Source organism: Schistocerca gregaria, chromosome 2, assembly GCF_023897955.1.
Source record: "Schistocerca gregaria isolate iqSchGreg1 chromosome 2, iqSchGreg1.2, whole genome shotgun sequence".
NCBI classification, from domain to species: domain Eukaryota; kingdom Metazoa; phylum Arthropoda; class Insecta; order Orthoptera; family Acrididae; genus Schistocerca; species Schistocerca gregaria.
The window spans coordinates 96,617,307-96,640,071 of NC_064921.1; positions in this window are offsets into that span (position 1 = coordinate 96,617,307).

A 22,765-nucleotide genomic window follows, 5' to 3' on the forward strand; every position below is an offset into this window, starting at 1 on the left:
ATATAATGCACCATTATATATTGTTTGAACTGGTTGTCACAACATTAAGGTAACAAATATATTGTCCGCTTTGCAAAAAAATCTTTCCTTTGCTAACCATAAGCCTATTAGTAGTTTGGGTAATGAAGATTTTTGTGAGGTAAGTATCTTATGTACTGTATAGGTTATTGTTAGGATTTCTTCTTATTCAGGGCCATTTTTTAATCAATTGGTAGCAGTCAGATCGCGTAACAGTTGAATGTTGCGAGTAATTAATGAATAGGAAAAGTGTGAGTTCTGTCTGTCAGGGCAAATTCTGTAGGTCAATGTTGAAATGATAAGAATAAGTGAAGATGAAGTAGGCTGAGTGCGTTCAGTTTCAGAATTAAATAACGTAGAAGTCTCACCTTCTCAGTTATTGCAATTTAAGTAAAAATAAAGAAATAAAGAAGTATCAGTTTAACTAGCTTTCAGCTATTGTCCATATATTGTAGTTATGTGGCCTTTGAGTTGAACGTATTTAGTCGAATTTTCGTCAACGCTGCTTTTGTTGGCTAAACCAGTATCTAACATCGCAGAGTGAAGCGGCAGACAACCTGAAACCTGTCCAGTTAGGTGGAAATATTTTTTAGTTGATTGTGAGAGATCAACCCCCCCCTCCCCCCTCACCCCCCTCCCCCCGCTGCACACTATTGCAGCTGTCTTTCCGTGTATGCCTCGTGTTTCATCGAGGTACCCGTATGATACCTGGCAGTGACGCCTCACTTGAAAATTACTTTTGTCCGTAAGTTTTGCACACGAGTATATATACGACCTGTGGGGAACCACCTTCTTAAAATGTACTTACTATAATAGAAACTGCTTAGGTGCCAGTAAACACCACGAAATACTATTTATTACTGAAATTATTATTATTATGGTAGAATGTGATGGAGTATAAAAGTTGATCGAGACCGTTTCTCGCTTTCTTCCCCATATTACAAGTGGTCACGGTGCTCTGAGACGTAATACTTTCAGTTAGACCTACGATACGTACAGACTGACAATTATTGAACATTGAACTATATAGAAAAAACGTAGGTTACTTTCAAAATACGGCGTGCACACAATTTATTCAACATCCAAACGTTACTACTGATATTCGTATTTCGGTTATGAGTTTGATACGGCTGCCATCACTGGCGGTGATGTGGAATAGACGAATAACGAAATTCTGCATGACCTGCTAAAGTGTAGGATAATCGATGCTGTCGATGACTTTTTGAATAGCTGTTTCTAGCTCAGCAATAGTTTTGTGGTTATTGCTACACACCTTCTCTTTAATACAGCCCCACAAAAAGGAGTCGCATGTGTTCAGACCCAGAGAACATAGCGGCCAATCGAGGCCCATACCAGTGGCATCCGGGTAGCCCACAGTCACAATGTGGTCCCCAAAATGCTCCTCCGGGACATCCAACACTCCACTGCTTCGACGGGTCGAGGTCCGCCTTGTATGAATCACATTTTGTCGATATCAGGGTGACTTTGGATAAAGGGGGATGAAATCATCTTCCAAAATCTTCAGGTACCGTTCGGATGTCATCGTGCCATCAAGGAATATCCAGACTGCTTGATCCGTGTCTAGACATTGCACACCACACAGTCATCCATTGAGGGTGAAGAGACTTCTCGATAGCGAAAAGCCGGTCCTCAGTCCCTCAAAGGCGCCAGTTTTGCTTATTGACGAACCCATCCAAATGAAAGTGGGATTCGTTGTTAAACCAAACCATACATTCGCATACTAATTGCCATCAAGCTCCGCAAGTAATGGTGCAGTTTGAACGACCTAACGCAAACCGTTCAGAAGTTACAACGATATACACTCATGCTCATAAATTAAGGATAATTACAGAATGTGGTGCCACACAACGTGGCACTACACAAAACTGGCGCTAATAGCATAGGCACATAGGGAACACACACAACACTGATATTTAATTCCACAGTATTGGTGATAAGTTGAGAAAACCGTCCCAAAACACATGTGCTACAAATCGCCATTGTTTCCTGCGCATGTACCCCGACATCAATATGATCACCATACACACGTACACAGGCCGCACAACGGGTTGGCATACTCTGGATCAAGAGGTCGAGCAGCTGCTGGGGTATAGTCTCCCATTCTTGCACCAGTGCCTATCGGAGCTCCTGAAGTGTCGTAGGGGTTTGAAGTGCAGCGATACGTCGACCGACAGTATCCAAGACGTGCTCGATGGGGTTTAGGTCTGGTGAACAGGCAGGCCACTCCATTCGCCTCATATCTTTTGGTCCAAGGTACTCCTCCACAATGGCAGCTCGGCGGGGTGGTGCGTTATCATCCATCAGGAGGAAGGTGGGACCCACTGCACGCCTTAAAAGGCGGACATACTGGTGCAAAATGACGTCCCGATACACCTGACCTCTTACAGTTGCTCTGTCAAAAATATGCAGGGGTGTACGTGCACCAATCATAATCCCACCCCATACTATCAAACCACGGCCACCATACAGGCCCTTTCAAGGACATTAAAGGGTTGGTATCTGGTTCCTGTTTCACGCCTCCCTGCGGTAAGGTCCTGAGCAAGGCTACCTGCAGTATTCCATGGCCGTGTGCGGGCAGTGATGGTGAGATATCGGTCTTCTTGTGGTGTTGTACACTGTGGGCGTCCCGTACTGTAGCGCCTGGACACGTTTCCTGTCTGCTGGAGTCGTTGCCTTAATCTTGAGATCACAGTTTGTGGCACACGGAGGGACCGTGCTACGAACAGCTGTGTTTGACCAGCCTCCAGTCGCCCTAGTATTCTACCCCTCCTAGAGGCCGGAGTGTCCGTGCGGTTCTAGGCGCTGCAGTCTGGAACCGCGAGACCGCTACGGTCGTAGGTTCGAATCCTGCCTCGGGCATGGATGTGTGTGATGTCCTTAGGTTAGATAGGTTTAAGTAGTTCTAAGTTCTAAGGGACTAATGACCTCAGAAGTTGAGTCGCATAGCGTTCAGAGCCATTTGAACTATTTTTTTACCCCTCCTAACGGTGTTATTTGAGCCATTCTCAACACACAGTCAACATTAGTACATCTTGAAACGTGTGCACAGTTACACACTGCACCGTACTCTGACATGCACCAGCACACCTCTGCATATGTGGACTGCTGCCAGCCCCAACGTGTGACGACCGCAGGTCAGATGCACCGCATGGTCATACCCCGAGGTGATTTAAACCCGCAAACCGCCCACCAGAGCGTTGTTTCACCATGTATCAGCATTATCCTTAATTTATGAGCATAAGTATAATTCAATAATTGCTACCCTATAACAAACGAACTATGATGCACCGATGACAGAAAGCAAAAACTGACGAAATTGTGCGTAAATGATTAAAATGCTGCCCACATTGCGCTTTTATTACGGCTGTTAGCAATGATTCGTTGTTAGAGCATTTTGTCGCTCAGCTCTCCGCTCTGCTCCTCTAACCTGATTGGATCAAACAAGTTCGCCCCCCGTGAGGCTCGCCCTTACGGCCCACCAGGGCAGACCCTTAGCGGGTCGGCCGTCGAGTTGGCCGGTCTGCCTCCGCCTTTGATCACTGGCTCGCAGCAGCTCGACGGGGCTTTCGTCTACGGATAAGGGGTGTTAGTTGTCTGCTCGGCTGGCGCTGCGGCATTCCGTGTGGGAAGCTGTGCCAGCTCTCCGCTGGGTGCACGTTTACCACCAGACTGCGGTTCACATTCCAGTGATTCAGCTCCGTTCCACAAGTACGAGCGCCAGTGTTGTTCGTATGTGTGCAGTGTGCCTAGATGCAAATGATCTTTAGTGTAGGTGCAGTGGCCACAACGAACTATTCATTGTTAAGAACATAATTAAATCACTATCTTAATTTACTTGTCGCCGTGACTGTAAACTTTCTGTAATTCACTTGACTGTGCAGCGCATCCGCAGAAATTGAGTGTTACTTTTTTTTTCTTGTCGAAAAATGTCAGATGGTATTGTCTAGCCGGCCGCTGTAGCCGAGCGGTTATACGCGCTACAATCCGAAACCGTGCTGCTGCTACGGTCGCTGGTTCGAATCCTGCCTCGGGCATGGATGTCCTGAGGTTAGTTAGGTTTAAGTAGTTCTAAGTCTAGGGGATTGATGACACCAGATGTTGAGGGGGGTAGGACGTCAAGCGGGCCGACTTGGAGAGGCACCACTCAACATTTTAATTTCCACTGTCTATAAATTCATAAAACTTTGTCAGCATGACCAGGAAGGATTCAGAATTCACCCTCTTAGCAGTGGAAGCTCGAAAACATACGAAATAATTTTTTTTACATGTGAAATTCTTTATTTTTTTCACTTTACACAGAATACAAACCATACTTAAAGGTGTATAAAACTCTTGACGTTTCCAAATCTATTAAAAACTGTGGCAGAAATTGAGGTAATTAACTATAAAATTTGTGTTTTTTCTAAACATGAAGTTTAAAATATAAAAGTTCATTCGTTTTTTCATAAATTAAATAATTTCTAGAGTTTCATACACCTGTGAGTATGGTATGTATGCTGTGCTAAATTCATCGAACACCCTCTCTAACTTATGAAGAAAAGTGTACCTATAGCACCAAATGCAGCCATTAGTAAGTGAAAAAACGATGAAATTTCGCACGTAAAATTTTTATTTTGCTATGTTTTCGAACTTTCACTGCAGTGGGTGTGAATCCTGAATCCTTCCTGGTGATGCTGACAAAGTTTGATGAATTTATTTGTACAAATACAGACACTGGAAATTAAAATATCCTGTGATGCCTCTCCTGCTCCAAGTCGGCCTGTTTGACGTCCTATCCCCCTGAAGTCCCAAAGTGCTTAGAGCCATTTGAACCATTATTTTTTGGTATTGTCTGATTGCCTAGGTCAGTTTGTCATTCTTCTTAGAAAGACATCTATTAGGTGTGCGTGCTTAACTATCCCTATGAATCTGTATGCAAGACATAAAATACTCCTACTAATTTTTGTTCATCAGTCTTCTGGTTTTTTGTGGTCTGTGTTAAACTCACCATCCCAAAGCAGTACTTGTACACAAAATCCTCAGTCATTTATTGGTTATATCCCACATTCTAATCTCTGACTTCACTTACAATTTTTTCCTTCACCATCTCCCTCCAGTACCATGAAAGTTATTTCTTGATGTCTTAACACGTGACCCGTCATCCCGTCCCTTCTTCTTTTCAATGTTTTCCGTATCTTTCTTTCTTCGCCGGTTCTGCGTAGGACCTTCTCACTTCGTATCGGCCCACTTCATCTCTTTCAAGCACCACATCTCAAACAGTTCAATTTTGTCTTTTCAGGCATTCCCACAGTCCTTGATTTACTTCTATACGATCCTGTGCGCCGAACATATTTCCTCAGATGTTTACTCCTCTAACTAAGGATGCATGAGTTTTAAGCGACTGTGTGATACTTCTCGCACCTACCCACCCTTCCTTGCTTCGCGGTCGAGTGTATTATATTTTTCCGAAAGTCAGATGGAATGTCTCCAGTCCAATAAATTCTACATAACATCTTGAATAGTCATTTGGTTGCGACTTCCACCATTGATTTTAAGAATTCCGAAGGAATGTTATCTATACGTGTTGCCTTACCTGATCGCAAGTCTTTCAAAGTCAGAGGACTAATACCAGACCTTCTGAGTCTGCCATACTGACTCCTATTTCTTCTTCTAGAACACTACACAAAGCTCTTCATCGTCTTAGAAGCCTTCAGTGTACTCCTTCCACCTACGTGAACCGTCCTCTGTGTGTATCAGTGGAATCATTCTTGAACTCTTGGTGTTGACGCCTTCGCCTTTACTTCCACCACACGTTGTTTTACCTTTCCTATATGCTGAATTGGTTCTTTCACAGCCGGCCGCTGTGGCCGAACGGAGACGTTAGAGAATATTTTTAAAACCGCAGTCATTTAGCCGGCCGGTTCTAGGCGCTTCTAGACGCTTCATTCTGGAATCGCGTTGCTGCTACGGTTGCAGGTTTGAATCCTGCCTCGGGCATGGATGTGTGTTATGTACTTAGGTTAGTTAGGTTTAGGTAGTTCTAAGTCTAGGGGATTGATGACCTCAGATGTTGTCCCATATGCTCAGAGGCATTTGAACCAAGCCTGTTCTTTAAACTTTTGGTTTTAGATATCCCCATATTTTCCCTTCAACTACTTCGATTTTATTTTCCTTAACACCCTATTTATTCCCTTCCAAATTGATTTATATTGATTTTTTCTTCTTTCTTTCCGTAAACATATTTATAAAGCCTTCTGCCAGTAGAAGTATTTCTTTTGTTACTTATGGTTTCCTTGTAGTTACCTTCCGTGTGCCTTATCTGTCTGTCCATCTTCTGTCATTGTTCAAAAATGGTGCTAATGGCTCTGAGCACTATGGGACTTAACTTCTGAGGTCATCAGTCCCCTAGAACTTAGAACTACTTAAACATAACGAGGCAGGATTGGAACCTGCGACCATAGCGGTCGCACGGTTCCAGACTGAAGCGCCTAGAACCGCTCGGACACATCGGCCGACATCTTCTGTGATTCCCAGCTTCATAGATAACTTATTCCTCTTCAGCTTAAACGTCCATTGTAGCATCTACAGCTCTAGAGGACATCAAACCCACCTCATAACTCCTCATTACTACAGAAACCCACTGCTTTTCGCATTGATTCTTCCGAATCATCCTCTTAAACTTGAATCTTCTCTTCTTTTTCATTACTAATTTGGGATATAGGGTGATATTTAAAGAAGTCTTATTGCTGTCTATTTCCGTAGTGAAAAAAGTTACTAGAAAGGTTGCCATGTTAAGTATTTTCCGCCTGATAGCTAAACATCATGAGCTTGACGTATTTTTAATTTTCCTTCCGAACGAAAATTTACTCGGGGTGATCAATAGTGACGGGATACTGCAACTGCTTCTATATATGAATGTAGTATCTGTTCCGGAAAGAACAGATACGATTGATAACCGCGCAGCTTCTCTAGAATGAATCGAGAATTAAATCGACACATCATTGGGGATATGTTAAAAATGTATGCCAAGACCGGGACTCGAACACGGGAGCTCCTGCTTACGTAACAGACGCTCTATCCATCTGAGCCACCATAGGTACAGCAGACGGTGCGCCTGTAGGGACTTAGCAGTTGCACTCTGCCCATGAGACCCACGTGGTGGTGGTTGTTAGTGTTTATCGTTCCGTCGACAACGAGGTCATTAGAGACGGAGCGCAAGCTTGGGTTAGGGAAGGATTGGGAAGGAAATCGGCCGGGCCCTTTCAAAGGAACCATCCAGGCATTTGCCTGAACCGATTTAGGGAAATCACGGAAAACCTAAATCAGGATGGCCGGAGACGGGATTGAAACGTCGTCATCCCGAATGCGAGTCCACGAGACCCACGTTCCCAACACCACCACACCACTACATTCGCAGTGCGTGTAATAGATGTTTTGCCATCACATTTCATTCTATAGAAACTGTACGGTCATTAATGGTATCTGTTCTTTCGGGAACAGATATTACCTTCATATATAGTTAAAATACTGCTACCCGGCCGTTGACTCGTACGGGACTTGGTAGAATACTCTGCCACGAGTAATGAGTGTGCTGCTCAAACATTTATTAGGCGCACGGCGAATGTAGTGGTGTGGACATGCTGGGAATGTGGGTCTCACGGGGAGGGTGAGAGTGCAAGGGATAATTCCCTGCAGGCGCACTAACTGCTGTGCCTTCGGTGGCTCAGATGGATGGAGCGTCTGCAATGCAAGCAGGAGATTCCGGGTTCGACTCCAGGCCGGAGAGTCATGTCCCCAATGATGTAAATCAACACCTGTTTGCTGGTAGGGTGTCGATTTAATTATCATTTAACTGTTTCTGTTACGGGGGAAAGTCAAGCGCCAGCATAGTAGTCGGGAACGAGGGAGCAGAGAGGTCTGTGAAGAAGACGTCAGCCAATGGCACGCTGACCGACCCCTCTCCAGGACGATAATACGACAGCCGCGGGCACTTCTATAGCAGCATCAAGATTAGGCACTTGCAGGGCAGTGACCAAGGAACTGTATATACTGAAGAATTTTTTTATTTTGTCTGTCGCCCTTTTTTGTGACACATCTATGGAATACTCAATGTTTATTTTATTGTAAGAAAACTCATTAACACGATTTGTTTGAATGTTGTCTAGCGATCCGAGGAAGCAGGTTTCCTAGTCTCCCTGTTGTTCACAAATAGGCAGGATTTAACAGTTTTTCCAATCTTTTTGCAACTGACACGTTCCACAGCATTAAGTTTAACGTCGTATGATCTAAGAAACATGGGACAGACTAGATAGCTTTGGGACTATTAATGAAAATGTTTGACTCGTGCCTGTTAGTCATTAGTCATTTTCCCACTGCAACCCCATTTCCCTGCTAAGATTTACCAATACAGGTAATATTTATTTGTTAGAACTGAAGTCAAACATTTCGACCAGTAGTAAAGCAATGGCCAGTGAGCCGTTGTAAAAATGGCTGTTTTAAACAGCGCGCCGCAACGTGTAGTGTGAAGCAGTCGCCCTCCGTTTCTGGTGGTGGCGCCGCTGTGGCAGTCGCAGCTTTGGTGTCTCCCTCATTTAAGGGGCGCTATGAGCTCGCTGCGGAAAGGGGGGGGGGGAGTCTGGTCAGTGTGGAGCAATCAGTGTCTGGCGTCTGGAGTGCCAGTATGTCTGTCGTAAGGATCGACCCTTAAGGCCTGTTGGATTGATCGGTTAGCCGGTCGCGCACTGAGACACAAGATTTGTCCGTCTTGAGCGTCGGCTCATGTGAAGTCGCCACGTCAGTCCAGTGGGCTGCGCCGTATAGCGAGGGGTAGTGGCTTCGCGGTCGACACGAGAGCAACAGGAGTCAACCCACGACATCGGTTTGGCCGATGCGAGCCGCGGCGCCGTGAGACGGGAGATCGGCGCGCATTCATGCGTCCGTTGAAGCGGCTGGCAGCAGACGGTTCGGGAGACCGTTTTAGGGGTGCTGCATCAGGTCTTCGCCAGACATCACAGTTTATTAGAAGTTAAGTGTTTGGTAATATGTTGTTTCATTTACTTGTTAAATTCTACTTGTTTTCTTGGTCAGTCTCTCGTCCCCAGTTTGCTTGTCTGTCTCTCGTCCGCATTTGTTAGGCAGTTAGTGTCTATCTGTCGGTCTGCCGTACGTTAACAGCTGCCTCTGTCATGTTTGTCGGATTCGGTGTTATCGAATTTATTGCTTGAAGTTTAACGGTGAATTCCTGAAATATGTTTTTATCTTGTCTATCATTTTAAGATGCGGTATATGTGTAATGTATAGCGTGTTTGTATAATTTATGTGTGACTGAATTTCATGAGTTCTTTTATTTAAATGGTCATTTTAGTATATAAATTTGCCACCCTTCCACTGAAAGAGTTTTTTTTTAATTTTTTGTTTTGGTTTTAAATTAAGTTGCACCTTCAGTGGCAAATTAATTTTTTTTGTATTACTATTTTGTACCATTTCCATCCCTCCTACGGGGTGAATAGCTTATGTGCTTGTGTTGTTAAAATTTTTAGTTGAAAGTAATCAGGTGTGTTGCAGATTTGCACCAGTGTAGTCTTTCAGAGGCTGTTGTGAGCGGTCGTGTCTACGGCCGTGTCAAAAAGGGAGCGGCAAGGTTCTCAGCCCGAGAGCTCATAGTGTCAAAATTTGTTATTTCTGCCTCTGAATAAATTGTAAATTGATATTTAGAGTGTGCTTTCTGATTATAATTTTAATTCTTTTTTTAAGGGGCTTTTAAGAATAAAATTTTCATTTGTTGAAAGGTATTTAATTTGTTTTTATCAGTTGCCCAATGGCAACGACTTCCACGCTCACATAGTGTGATTAAATGTGTTAATGTTCTTGATGAATCGATAGCATATAAAGAAGATTCTTAAGAAAATGTTTTGAAACTAAATTCACGGTTCAGTCATTTTCAGAACTTCTGGAAACCTTATAGCGCAGCAACGATGCAGCACCAGGAATACTAATAAAAGAAGAGAATGCTTCATGCGTCTGAGTGCGCAGAACAAGTCAGTAGACATTCCAGGCGTTCATGGATGCACATGCGGTTAGCTTTGGGATAAAAGGGCGGCTAAGGAAATATCTTAACTCGTACAAAATGTAACGTAGAAAATGGTAAACTTAACAGAAAGTACAGAAACTACTTGCTAATTAGTAATGAAATAAATAATATTTTTTGATTATTGTATTACAGGAAAACTCAAATGTATCTTGTGTTTGATACATTTATTGTGACAAAATAAATAAGGGCAAATTTTGTAGCTGATAACAAAAAACTTCAAATGAAGTGTTGGATTATTCATATAACTACATTTCAGTTATTTAAAATATTATTCCAATCTTCTGCAACTGAATTATAAAACTAAACATGTAAATAAGCATTTTTGATCATTGTATTACGAAAGAATTGTTACACCAGCATATCTAGTAGCAATGGAAACTGATATGTTCTGTGCCAGTGAAGATGCAACAACACATCAAAGGTAAACACGTAAAAGAAAAGCCCTCCTTCTTGGAGCGAGTTTTTACAAGAGCCATTCATGGTGAAGCTTTGGCCGTAATTTGATCGATACAAGTCCGTAACTGGACAGACGATCCCAATAAACACATAAGTTAAAACCTGAGATGAAAAGTTACAACACATAGAAATGTCAACGGAAAACACTAGCGTCCACTGCAGTCTCCAGTTTAGGGGCCACTTCCTGCCGATGCATAAGGTAGTCACTGGTGACTTCACATTGCAGCAGCAACCGACGGTACCTCGGCGTCAGAGATTCTGATGATTTCCTTAGCGAGAGCTGTGATTGACGGGCCACCACAGTGGTTGGCGCTTGGCCCCGAGGAATCGAAGGAATGGACTGGCCTTGTACAGCTCAACGCTGGCGCCAGGATACGGCTGGATCTGCTTGTGGCCCCGTCAGAGGAGTCAGCGACCTTTGGTGGTGCTCATGCTGCCATCTGTTTGCCCAGCGGGAGTGTGAGGTCTTTTGGTTCTAAGTTGCAGTGTGGCCCTTGGGGCTTCTCTGTGTAGGCTACACATATGAGTTAGTGGAAGAGGTGTTGCTGGTAGAGATGGTGAACGTCCCATTCACCACATTCTTGCCCCCTCTGAAGGCCGATGGCATTCTTGTCAGCAGCTCACAGAACCAGTGAACCAGGAAAGCTGTTGTCGATGTCCTTGGAAGTGGACGCCTAAGTTAGGGGAGGGTTGACCCCACTGTAATTTGCAGGGCAAGTGACATTGTGAGGCGGTGGCCGGACGGTGTTATCGATGGTTGTGGAAAAACTGAAACTGAATAAGTGTCGTGATCCAGACTAATCCCCCATTCGGATCTCCGGGAAAGGGACGTGACCATGAGAAAAAACACTGAATAACCAACGAAAGGGTAATGTTCAATGAGCTTGAGCGTGGAATATCGGAAGTCTGAACGTGAAAGGTGAAAGAAAATGTGAAAAGTGAAATGCTAAGGCTCAATCGAGACATGCTGGGGCTGAGTGAAGTGAAATGGAAAGAAGACAAGGTTTTTTTGTTAGACCACTGTATGGTAATATCAACAGCAGCATAAAACTGTATGACACGAGTAGGATTCGCTATGAATAGGAAGGTAGGGCTGCGAAAGAGTTACTGTGAACAGTTCAATGATCGCTACGGGTGCAGTTTCGAATCCTGCCTAGGGAATGGATGTCCTTAGGTTAGTTAGGTTTAAGTAGTTATAAGTTCTAGGGGACTGATGAGCTCCGATGTTAAGTCCCATAGTGCTCAGAGCCATTTGAACCAGCCAATCGGAATATTTTCCTTTTTTGATATTGTCCAGCATTTGATATCTTCTTTTTCCTCTTCTCCTTTTTCTATCCACCATTCCTTTTATTCCTTCCTTCAATAAACAGTCCCTCCTCAAACAATGTCCAGTCCAGTTCCGTTTTCCCTTTCTGGTTACTTTCAGTATGTTTCTTTCTTCTCTAACTCTTCTTAATACTTCATTCCTTACTCGGTCTTCCGATTTCACTTTTTCCATTCTTCTCCATATCCACATCTCTGGTGCCTCCAATGTTCTTTCATCATACTTCCTCAATGTCCAGGTCTCCACACCATATAGTGCAACGCTCCAGATGTAATATTTGACAAGTCTTTTTCTCAGATCTTTGTTTACTGGTTCACAAAGTATTTTCTATTTCCTCTTGAATCTTTCTTTTGCCATTACAATTCTTTTCCTAATTTATGTTAATCAATACATATCATCCATCATTACACTTCCCAAGTAATTGAAGTTATTCACTTGCTCTATTTCCTCTCCCCTATTTTTATATGGCATTTTCTCCCCTTTACTCCAGTTACCATGCATTTTGTTTTCTTCTTGTTAATCTTCATTCAATATTCTTTTAATTTTGTGTGGTGAGTGAAGAAATTGTACTGGGAAGAGGTGTAAGACAAGGTTTTTGTTTATCACTAACACTGTTCAATATATATCTGGAGGAAATTATTAGTGAAAGTTATGATGGAAGGAGAGAAGTTTATATGGGTGGTCGGAGAGTGGAGTGTGTTTATTAAAAACACATCAATAAAATGTTCCTTCTTGGGGTGGTTATCACTTGATCGACGCAAGTTGGTAACTAGGCAGGCTGCCGTAGTAAACGATGTCCCCTGAGTTCATTTTAGAGCTGACAAGTTACAACGCAAATAACAACGGCGATACCGAACTCCACTGCAGTCTCCTGTGTAGAGGCCACCTCCTGGCGATGTATGCAGTAGTCGCTGGCATCTCCACATTACGGCAGCGACTGATGATAGCAAGGCGTCAGGATCTGTGACGGTTTTTATAATGAGAGCTGTGATTGACGTCGGCGCCCGGCCCAAGGGACGGAAAGGAATGAACTGGTCTGGCACAGCTCTGCACAGGTTGCGGCTACATGACTCTGTACAAGCAAGAGGGTACGCGGGGCGAGCGATATCCGGTGGCGCTCACACTGCTGCCTGTCAGCCCGGCGGGCGTCCGAGGTCTTCTGGCTAACGTCTGCAGGTGCGGCCCCTGTGGCATTGTTTGGTACGCCACCCACATGACGCTGGTGTGAGAGGGGCTGCCGCTAGAGAGGGAGAGCAGCACATACACGGCAGAAACTAATTGAATGTGGGATGCTACACGGTAATTTCACCACGCAGCTCTTATGTATAGTAATCAGAGAACGTGAAGCTTCCTGGCAGATTAAAACTGTGTGCCGAACAGAGACTCGAACTCGGGAGCTTTGCCTTTCGCGGGTAAGTGCTCTACGGTCTGAGCTATCCAAGTACGACTCACACCACATCCTCACAGCTTTGCTTCTGTCAGTACCTCGTCTCTTACTTTCCAAACTTCACAGAAACTCTCCTCCGAACCTTGCAGAACTAGCACTCCTAGAGTAAAGGATATTGCGGAGACATGGCTTAGCCACAGCCTGGGGGATGTTTTCAGAATGAAATTTTCACTCTGCAGCGCTGTGAGGACGGGGGGTGAGTCGTGCTTGGGTAGCTCAGATGGTAGAGCACTTGCCCGCGAAAGGCAAAGGTCCCGATTTCGAGTCTAGGTCCAGCATACAGTTTTAATCTGCCAGGAAGTCTCATATCAGTGAACACTCCGCTGCAGAGGGAAAATCTCATTCTGGAATCAGAGAACATGTCGATACTAGTGCACAAAGTCTTCACGAATTTCATTGCGTGTACTCATTTGTACAGTAACTGTGACCCATAGACGGGCAAGTGAACAATATGCGCAGATGTCTGGACTTGAGAAAGGATGTGTTATTGGGCTCAAAAAAGTAGGTTGGAGTAATTGGCGAATCGCTCGACAGTTGGAAAGAAGTTGTGGTGTGCGTACTGCAAGATCTTCGGTACACACACCATCAGATTATTTCACTTGTCGCTCTAACGAAGTAGGCGAGTATCAGCAATATGTCTCGTGGTCTTATCGTGACGTGTTTATCATCTGCCGTTAGGTCAGACGATAGAAATGCCGCTTGCACGCTTAGAGTAGCAGATTGACGGTGACCAATTTTAAACAGAACTTGATTAATTTTCACACACATTTATTAAAATAATAACAAACATAAAAATGACTTAACTTGGTTCTGGATGCTATTTACAATTGACAATCTGAAGTTGCTTTGGTCTTGGTACGTTAATCTTATTCTCACATATCTTAGATACTTGAAAAAGTGTCTGTTCATATATCTTCGTGGCTATGTATAGGAATATGATAATCTTATTAGGCGCAGCCTGAAACTTGCCTATAGACTAATGCAGACTGACTCATCGAAGGTCTGTACACTCCTTATAATACCTCGAGCGTTCAGGTATCTTTGCGCGAGTGTGATCCGCGAGGAGAAAAGGTTCTACGTTAGCAGCAATCTCATTAGCTGCGTTACATATTAATACACGGATCAGCGGAAGCACAATTTGTCCGTCTCTAATACAGCGCCATCTCGTAGTGCGGAGACGGACGAGCGCTGCCCCTGCGCTGTTGTGCTTAGCGGGGCCCGCTCTAGTGGGAAAGTTGTGTACGCACTGACTACACGGAACTATGTACACAACAGAAGTGATGCCACTATTCGACGATGTTGGCAGGAATGGATGAACCATGGCCGAATACAGCGTCAGGAAGTCATCCGGCGACCCGGAGATATGACAGGTTGTTAGTACCGAGCAGTGTCACTCAGAGCAGCGGAATCATCATTATCACCTATCCGACGTACTACCTGTGCTGCAGTGACAACAGGGACTATTAATAGGCGGCTATAGTGACAAGGACTGAGCTAACATCGTCTCTTGTGCCCACTGCTATTGACCTTTATATACCAACAAGCCCATCTGCACTGTTGTCAGGCACATTAAGCATGGCACCTCACTGAGTGGGTAGAACTGTCTTCGGTGAAGAGTCCTGCTTCGGACTGAGTCACAGTGACCAGCGAGGACATGTCTGGAGACACATGGAAAGCCGTTGGATACCAGCCTGATTGTCGCCCACCATACGGCCTAACAACCATCAGTGAGGGTCTTGGGTGCCGTTTCATTTCGTTGAAAGGACCTCATTATTTGTAATCCGCGTCACCCTTACCGCATAGCGGTACGTCGACGATATTCTACGACCCTATTTCTTGCTCTCTACGGCAAAACATCATAGGTTTATGTTTCAGCAGGATAATGTCCACACTCGTACGCCGAGAATTCCTACTGCTTGCCTTTGAGCCCATCAAACCCAACCTCGGCCAGCATGGCCGCCGGATCTCTTCCCGATTGAGAACGTATGGAGAACTATGGGTAGGGATGTTGGAGGTCTAACGCGCTAATTGGACAGGATCTGGTCAGATACCCTTCAGGAGGACATCCAACAACTACATCAATCAAGTCGAATAACTGCTTGCATAAGAGCCAGAGGTGGACGAACGCGTTATTGACTTACTCAATTTGTAAAGGTCTTCCTCTTGAATAAATCACAATTTTTTAAAAAAATTCTATTCATTTGTTTGTCTGTACATGAACATCACAACAATCGTTTTACGTCCTATTCGGGAAATTCCTTCGTGGTGGTTGCTTTCTTTTGTTTTAGAGTACACCCTCCCCTACGGTAACACAAATACAACTGTTTGATTAGTAATGTGGTACGCACAGAGGCCAAAGTGTGAAAGTGTGGAGTAAGGAGGCTGACATGTTTCGTAAGTTGGCGATCCAATGGTGCTCAGAATGGGATGAACAGGTGTGTTCTTCTTAATCTTTGGAAGGCCGTACGAGGTAGGTAGTTGAGATCCTCAAAGGAGGGGATTTCTAATGACATTCTCTTCCAGTGAAGACGTCTTGAGAATCTCCGACTTCTTCCTCACTATTCTGGATGTTCAGTCCATTGATAATTTTTGGTGCGTCTCCTTCTCCAGCATCAACTGAATGTTCTCACCATAGTCGTCTCGTTCGATAACGATGGCTGCATGGCCCTTGTCAGCTGGCAGGTCTACGAAGAGAGGATCGTTACGGAGTTCACCAATACGCTCAGCTCTCATCCTGTCGTGGTTGGTGCTTTGGTTTCTGATAGACTACACTCGTTTCTCGATGAATTTCTTCGGCATTTTCACTAGGCATCTTGCTAACCACTTGTTCCACATCACTTATTATATCAACAAACTGGATACTCCGCGGCGATGGTGCTGAAAGGTCCCTTCTTACTAGCTGATACGGCATCCACGTCGGTGTTTCTATTTGTCATGTTGACAACGGCATGTTAAATTGTTTACCGTTATGCGTAATCTTTTTGCTACGAGTGCCGGCTGATTCACGCTTTCTGTTTTTCCGTAGTTGTCCTCTGTTCTGGTATTCGTTGTGCTGCGGTGGCTGCGTCATCCCATTCCCAACCCGAAACTGAGAGCCACAAATGAACGGCCATTAGTCGCGGCCTTTTGTATTTGTGATGTGTTCTTTCTCAGCAGGGCTCTCTAGCCATCTAGCTAAGCTGCCGTGAAGATCATTCAACATTTTGTTTTTATGAGCCATCGTTTTAACACTGCTGCAGCCAAAAGAAAATTTCTTCATGCCAGCTTCGCCCTTCAGTCGGTGTGAATTTCGTAAAATGGTATGTACACAGAAGCGTTTCATTGAAACGTCAAAGAAGCGCGGTGCTCCACACATCTAAGACCGTATGCAAAGAGCAAACGTGTGCGGTTATAAAACGACCCCAGGCGTACATTTGAGGAGTAGTGTTTGTAAAGAAATAAATTCCTGGTTCTGGTAAGGAACTTCGTTTGATCGTGTTGGGTGAGTTTATGAAGGTACTGGAAATACAAAAGGGCCTTGTATGCTTCATAACGTAAGGAATTAATTAAGTGGGGATGACGTTTAGGGCAATTTGTTACCACCTTGTACAGAAACCAAACTGTGATTGTAAGAATCGAAAAACATGAAAGTGGTAGTTGACGAGAGAGTGAGACAGGCTTGTAGCCTATCCCCGATGTCATTCTGCTAGTATATTGAACAAGAAGTAAAGGAAACTAATGAAAAATTTCAAAACTTGAATTAAAATTCAGGAACAAGAAATGAAACCTTTGAGATTTGTCATGACGTTGAGATTGTGTCAGAGACTGCAAAGAAAGGGCGTCTGGACGGAATTAACGCCGGCCGTTGTGGCCGCTCGGTTCCAGGCGCTTCAGTCTGGAACCGCGTGACCACTACGGTCGCAGGTTCGAATCCTGCCTTGGGCATGGATGTGTGTGATGTCCTTAGGTTAGTTAGGTTTAAGTAGTTCTAAGTTCTAGGGGACTGATGACCACAGATGTTAAGTCCCATAGTGCTCAGAGCCATTTGAACCATTTGACGGAATTAACAGAGTCTTAAAAAGAAGTTATTAGATTATAACCAACAAAAGTGAAGCAATCATTATAGGATTATCGTCGATTTAAATGAAACTACAGCGAGGGTATTAGGTTAGCAAAAGATATAGGAATGCGTGCTCTCGCGGCGATATGTACTGAAAAAAATTCTCTGGAGCTTCCAGGCGCATCAAGTGGTTTAAAATACAATAGCTTTTGGCTGAGTACTCCTCGTATGCAATCAAATGGTAATTGTCTTTTGATTCCTGGTAATGTCCTTGTATAGCAGCGCTACATTCTGTGACGTCGCTGGTGCTCACTCCAGCGTCATACAAGGTATTGTTTTTATTGCACGACTGCCGCTCCCGCTTCAACTTTCCAATGGCAGCGTCCCGAACCGTGCTTAGCTGCAAGCCCCCGTCTTTATTCAGGGTACTGCCAAAAAGTCTTGTCTCGATCTCTTCTCTTATTACCCTATTCCAACAGCTATTAGTCTGAGTAGTAATAGACGTCTCTGCGAATGCAGTACGATGTCTGTTTTCTAGACGATGTTCGGATACAGCTTATTGCTCACGGTACCCAAGGCGAAAGCATACCTCGTGCTCTACACAGCACTGTTCTATAGCACGCTCAGTCAGCCAGACATAAATCTCTCCACACTGACACAGTATTTTGCATACTCCTGGCCTTCTGAGACCTGCATCTTCTTCCACAAGCGCCACGAGCAGTCGTATTTTTGTTGGAGCGCTGAAGAGCGAATCGATTTTATGCCTCTTTTGGACCCGGCTAATCTATCCGTTAATGAGCCGCAGAACGTTAAAAACGCTAGCTTCTTAGAGTACTCCTTGGGGTCTTTCTCCGTCCTTGTTTTCGGAAAGATGGCTTCCGAAATCTGGCGGATCTTGTAGACGTTTTCCTTGAGTACTTTTCGTAAGCTGCTCGGTTCTTTCGGCAGGGCTTCAGTGTCTGAGACGGCTTTTGCTCGATTCATCAAGGTCCTCAGAACAGAACGTTTTTGCGACGGGTGATGATAGGTGTTGGCATGCAGAAATCGGTCCGTGTGGGTGGGCTTCGGGCTGACTCACCCATTCACTTTTCGTCGTACGAGGACATCAAGAAAAGGCAAGTCACAATGTCTCCTCCTCCATCGTGAGCTTGATGTTGTCAACGATATCGTGACCGGCATCAAGGAACGGTAAGTCACAATCTGTCTCCACCTCCATCGTGAGATTGATGTTTGCAGGGATATCGTGACCCAATAATTCTCCCGGCTTTTCACGTCCATAAGACCAGATAACGAACGTTTCATCGACGTAACGACAAAAGCAAATAAGCTTTGAAGGAACCGTCTCCAGAGTGATGTCCTCAGAGTATTCCACGAAAAGGTTGGCTATACGTGGAGCTAATGGGCTCCCTACTGGGAGGCCGTCCTTCTCATTAAAATATTCTCCATCATAAACAGAATACTATGACGGCAGAAGACTATGCTTAAACAAATCCATGACAAGTGGAGCAGTCTCTACAATCATTGATAAGAACGCGTGCGAATAATGGCAACACATCACTACCGCTTATAATATCCTCTTTTCCATGACGCCGGCATTTAAATCTACCTTCGAAATCGGCCGTATTCTTGATGTGGTGCATACAGCGACCGACGCGAGGAGTAAGGTGATGACGACGGGACACAGATGTGTGTTTTCTTCTGAAACTTCGGAGGGCCGTGCAAGGTAAGTGGTCGAGGTGCACGAGGGAGGGTATTATTAATGACATTCTCTACCAGTGAAGGCCTCTCAAGAAGCTCCGGCACTTCATTGTTATTCTGGATGTTGGGTCCCTTGATCATTTTTGTGATGTCTCCTGCTCCAGCATCAAACAAATCATTGCGTCAGAGTCGGCTCGTTCCATAAGGACAAATGCATTGCCCTTGCAGCTGGTGTTACTGTGGCTACATCAGTCCATTCCCAACCCAAATCTGAAAGCTAAGGGTAGACGGTCATTAGCTCGCGACCGTTTGTATCCAACTCCTTTCTGGTGTGATGTATCCTTTCTCGCGGCAGGGCGAAGCTGGCACGAAGAAATTCTCTCTTGGCTGCAGCAGTGTTAAAATGATGGCTCATAAAAACAAAATGTGGTATCATCTTCTCTTCACCGCAGCTTAGTTAGATGGCTAGAGAGGCCTACTGCGAGAAAGAATACATCACACCAGAAAGAAGACAGAAAAGGCAGCAACTAGTGGCCGTCCATTTACAGCTCTCAGCTTTGGGTTGGGAATGGGATGATGCAGCCACCGAAAGACGACAGATATCATCACAGAGGACAACCACGGAAAAGCACAAAGGGAAATTAAGCCGGCATTCACAGCAAAAGGGATGACGCATAACGGAAATCAATTTAACATGCTGTTGTTGACATGACAACGAGATAGATCGACGTCGGTGGTGCGTTAACTCGTAAGAAGGGACTTCTTTGCACCATCACCGGGGAGTATCCAGTTTGCTGATATAATAAATGGTGTGGAAAAACCGTTTAGCAAGACACGCAGTGAAAAGGCAGAAGAAATTCGTCGAGAAACGAGCCGCAGTGTTTCAAAAGCCAAATCACCAGCCCCGAACATGACAAGGTCTGAGCGCAATGGTGGCAACGAACTGCGCAACAACCCTCTCCTCGTAGTCTTGCCTGCTGACAAGGGGCATGTAGCCGTCATTATCGAACGAGACGACTATGATGAGAAGATTTGGTTGATGCTGGAGGAGGAGACACAACAAACATTATAAAGGGACCCAACATGCAGAATAGTGCCAACACGTTCTTTGTCTGGTCTTATGGACCTCAAGAGCTGGGAGAATGCTTGGCCTTTTAGTTGCATACTAGTCACAGGTACATTCAGTTCTTAACTATGGCATTCTTTTTTGGGGAACATATGCACAATTTACGAACACAATTTTCAAATTCGAGAAAAGAGCCGTAAGAATAGTAACCAAAAACAGTAGTCGAGCTCATTGAAAAGAGGGATGTGTATACATTTACCGGTCAGTCGTACACATCAAAAATAACGTCGGAGATTCTCAAGATGTCTTCACTGGAAGAGAATTTCATAAAAAATCTCCTCCCTCGGGCACCTCGACCACCTATCTCGTACGGCCTTCAGAGGTTCACAAGAAGAACACGCCTCTACGTCCCATGGTGAGCACCATTCTACCGCCGACTTACGGACTCGCGAAACATGCAGCCTCCTTACTGCACACGTTAGTCGCTGTGTGCACCACATCAGGCACACGACCGACTTCACCAGAAGAAACAAAAGCCTATGGCTTGGAGAAGATGGGCAGCATTGATGTATTCACATTACTCACGCGCGTTCTCGTCAAGGATGCTATAGATCTGCTCCACTGTTGTGGACTCATTTAAGCACAGTCTGACGCCATCGTATTTTCTGTATGATACAGAATGTTTCAATGAGACGGACAGCCTCTCGATGGGGAGCCCTAAAGCTCCATATCTAGCCAATCTGCTTGTGGAGCACTTTGAGGACACCACCCTGGACACGGCTCCTTGTAAGCCTAGTTGCTTTTGTCATTACGTCGACAACACGTTCTTTGTCTGGTTTTATGGACCTGAAGAGCTGGGAGAATCCTTCGACTTTTGGTTCATACTATTCATAGGTTCACTCAGTTCTTAACTATGGCATTCTTTTTTGGAGAACATATGCACTAGTAGAAGCCGACCTCGGGGAAGATCAGTTTGGATTCCGTGGAAATGTTGGAACACGTGAGGCAATACTGACCCTAAGACTTATCTTAGAAGCTAGATTAAGGAAGGGCAAATCTAATTTTCTAGCATTTGTAGACTTAGCAAAAGCTTTTGACAGTGTTGACTGGAATACTCTCTTTCTAATTCTGAATGTGGCAGGGGGAAAATACAGGGAGCGAAGGGCTATTTACAATTTGTTCAGAAACTAGTTATAAGAGTCGAGGGGTATGAAAGGGAAGCAGTGGTTGGGAAGGGAGTGAGACAGGGTTGTAGCCTCTCCCCGATGTTATTCAATCTGTATATTGAGCAAGCAGTGAAGGAAACAAAAGAAAAATTCGGATAATGGCTCTGAGCACTATGGAACTGAACTGCAGTGGTCATCAGTCCCCTAGAACTTAAAACTACTTAAACCTAACTAACCTAAGGACATCACACACATCCATGCCCGAGGCAGTATTCGAACCTGCGACCGCAGCAGTCGCACGGTTCCGGATTGCGCGCCTAGAACCGCGAGACCATCACGGCCGGCGAAAACTTCGGAGTAGGTATTAAAATCCATGGAGAAGAAATAAAAACTTTGTGGTTCGCCGATGACATTGTAATTCTGTCAGAGACAGCAAGGGACTTGGAAGAGCAGTTGAATGGAATGGACAGTGTCTTGAGAGGAGTATATAAGATGAACATCAACAAAAGCAAAACGAGGATAATGGAATGTAGTCGAATTAAGTCGGGTGATGCTGAGGGAATTAGATTAGGAAATGAGACACTTAAAGTAGTAAAGAAGTTTTGCTATTTGTGGAGCAAAATAACTGATGATGGTCGAAGTAGAGAGGATATAAAATGTAGACTGGCAATGGCAAGGAAATCGTTTCTTAAGAAGAGAAATTTGTTAACATCGAGTATAGATTTAAATGTCAGGAAGTCGTTTCTTAAAGTATTTGTATCGAGTGTAGCCATGTATGGAAGTGAAACACAGACGATAAATAGTTTGGACAAGAAGAGAATAGAAACTTTCGAAATGTGGTGCTACAGAAGAATGCTGAAGATCACATGGGTTGATCACATAACTAATGAGGAAGTATTGAATAGGATTGGGGAGAAGAGAAGTTTGTGACACAACTTGACCAGAAGAAGGGATCGGTTGGTAGGACATGTTCTGAGGCATCAAGGGAACACCAATTTAGTATTGGAGGGCAGCGTGGAGGGTAAAAATCGTAGAGGGAGACCAAGAGATGAATACACTAAACAGATTCAGAAGGATGTAGGTTGCAGTAGGTACTGGGAGATGAAGAAGCTTGCACAGGATAGAGTAGCATGGAGAGCTGCATCAAACCACTCTCAAGACTGAAGACCACAACAACAACATGCACAAAATGTGAACACAATTGTCGAATTCCAGGAAAGAGCAACAAGAATAATAACCAAAAATAGTAGTCGAGCTCATTGTAAAGATCTGTTCAAAAAACTGGGAATTTTAACTGCTCCGTGCACATCAAACATAACGTTGGCAATTACTGCACAAAGAGCTCTGTCCATGATCATGGAACACGAGATAGACTCAACTTATATTAACCAAGAAAAAATAAACATAAAACACAAAACAGATTTTCTGACAAGGAATCAAACTGCACAATAAATTACCAAA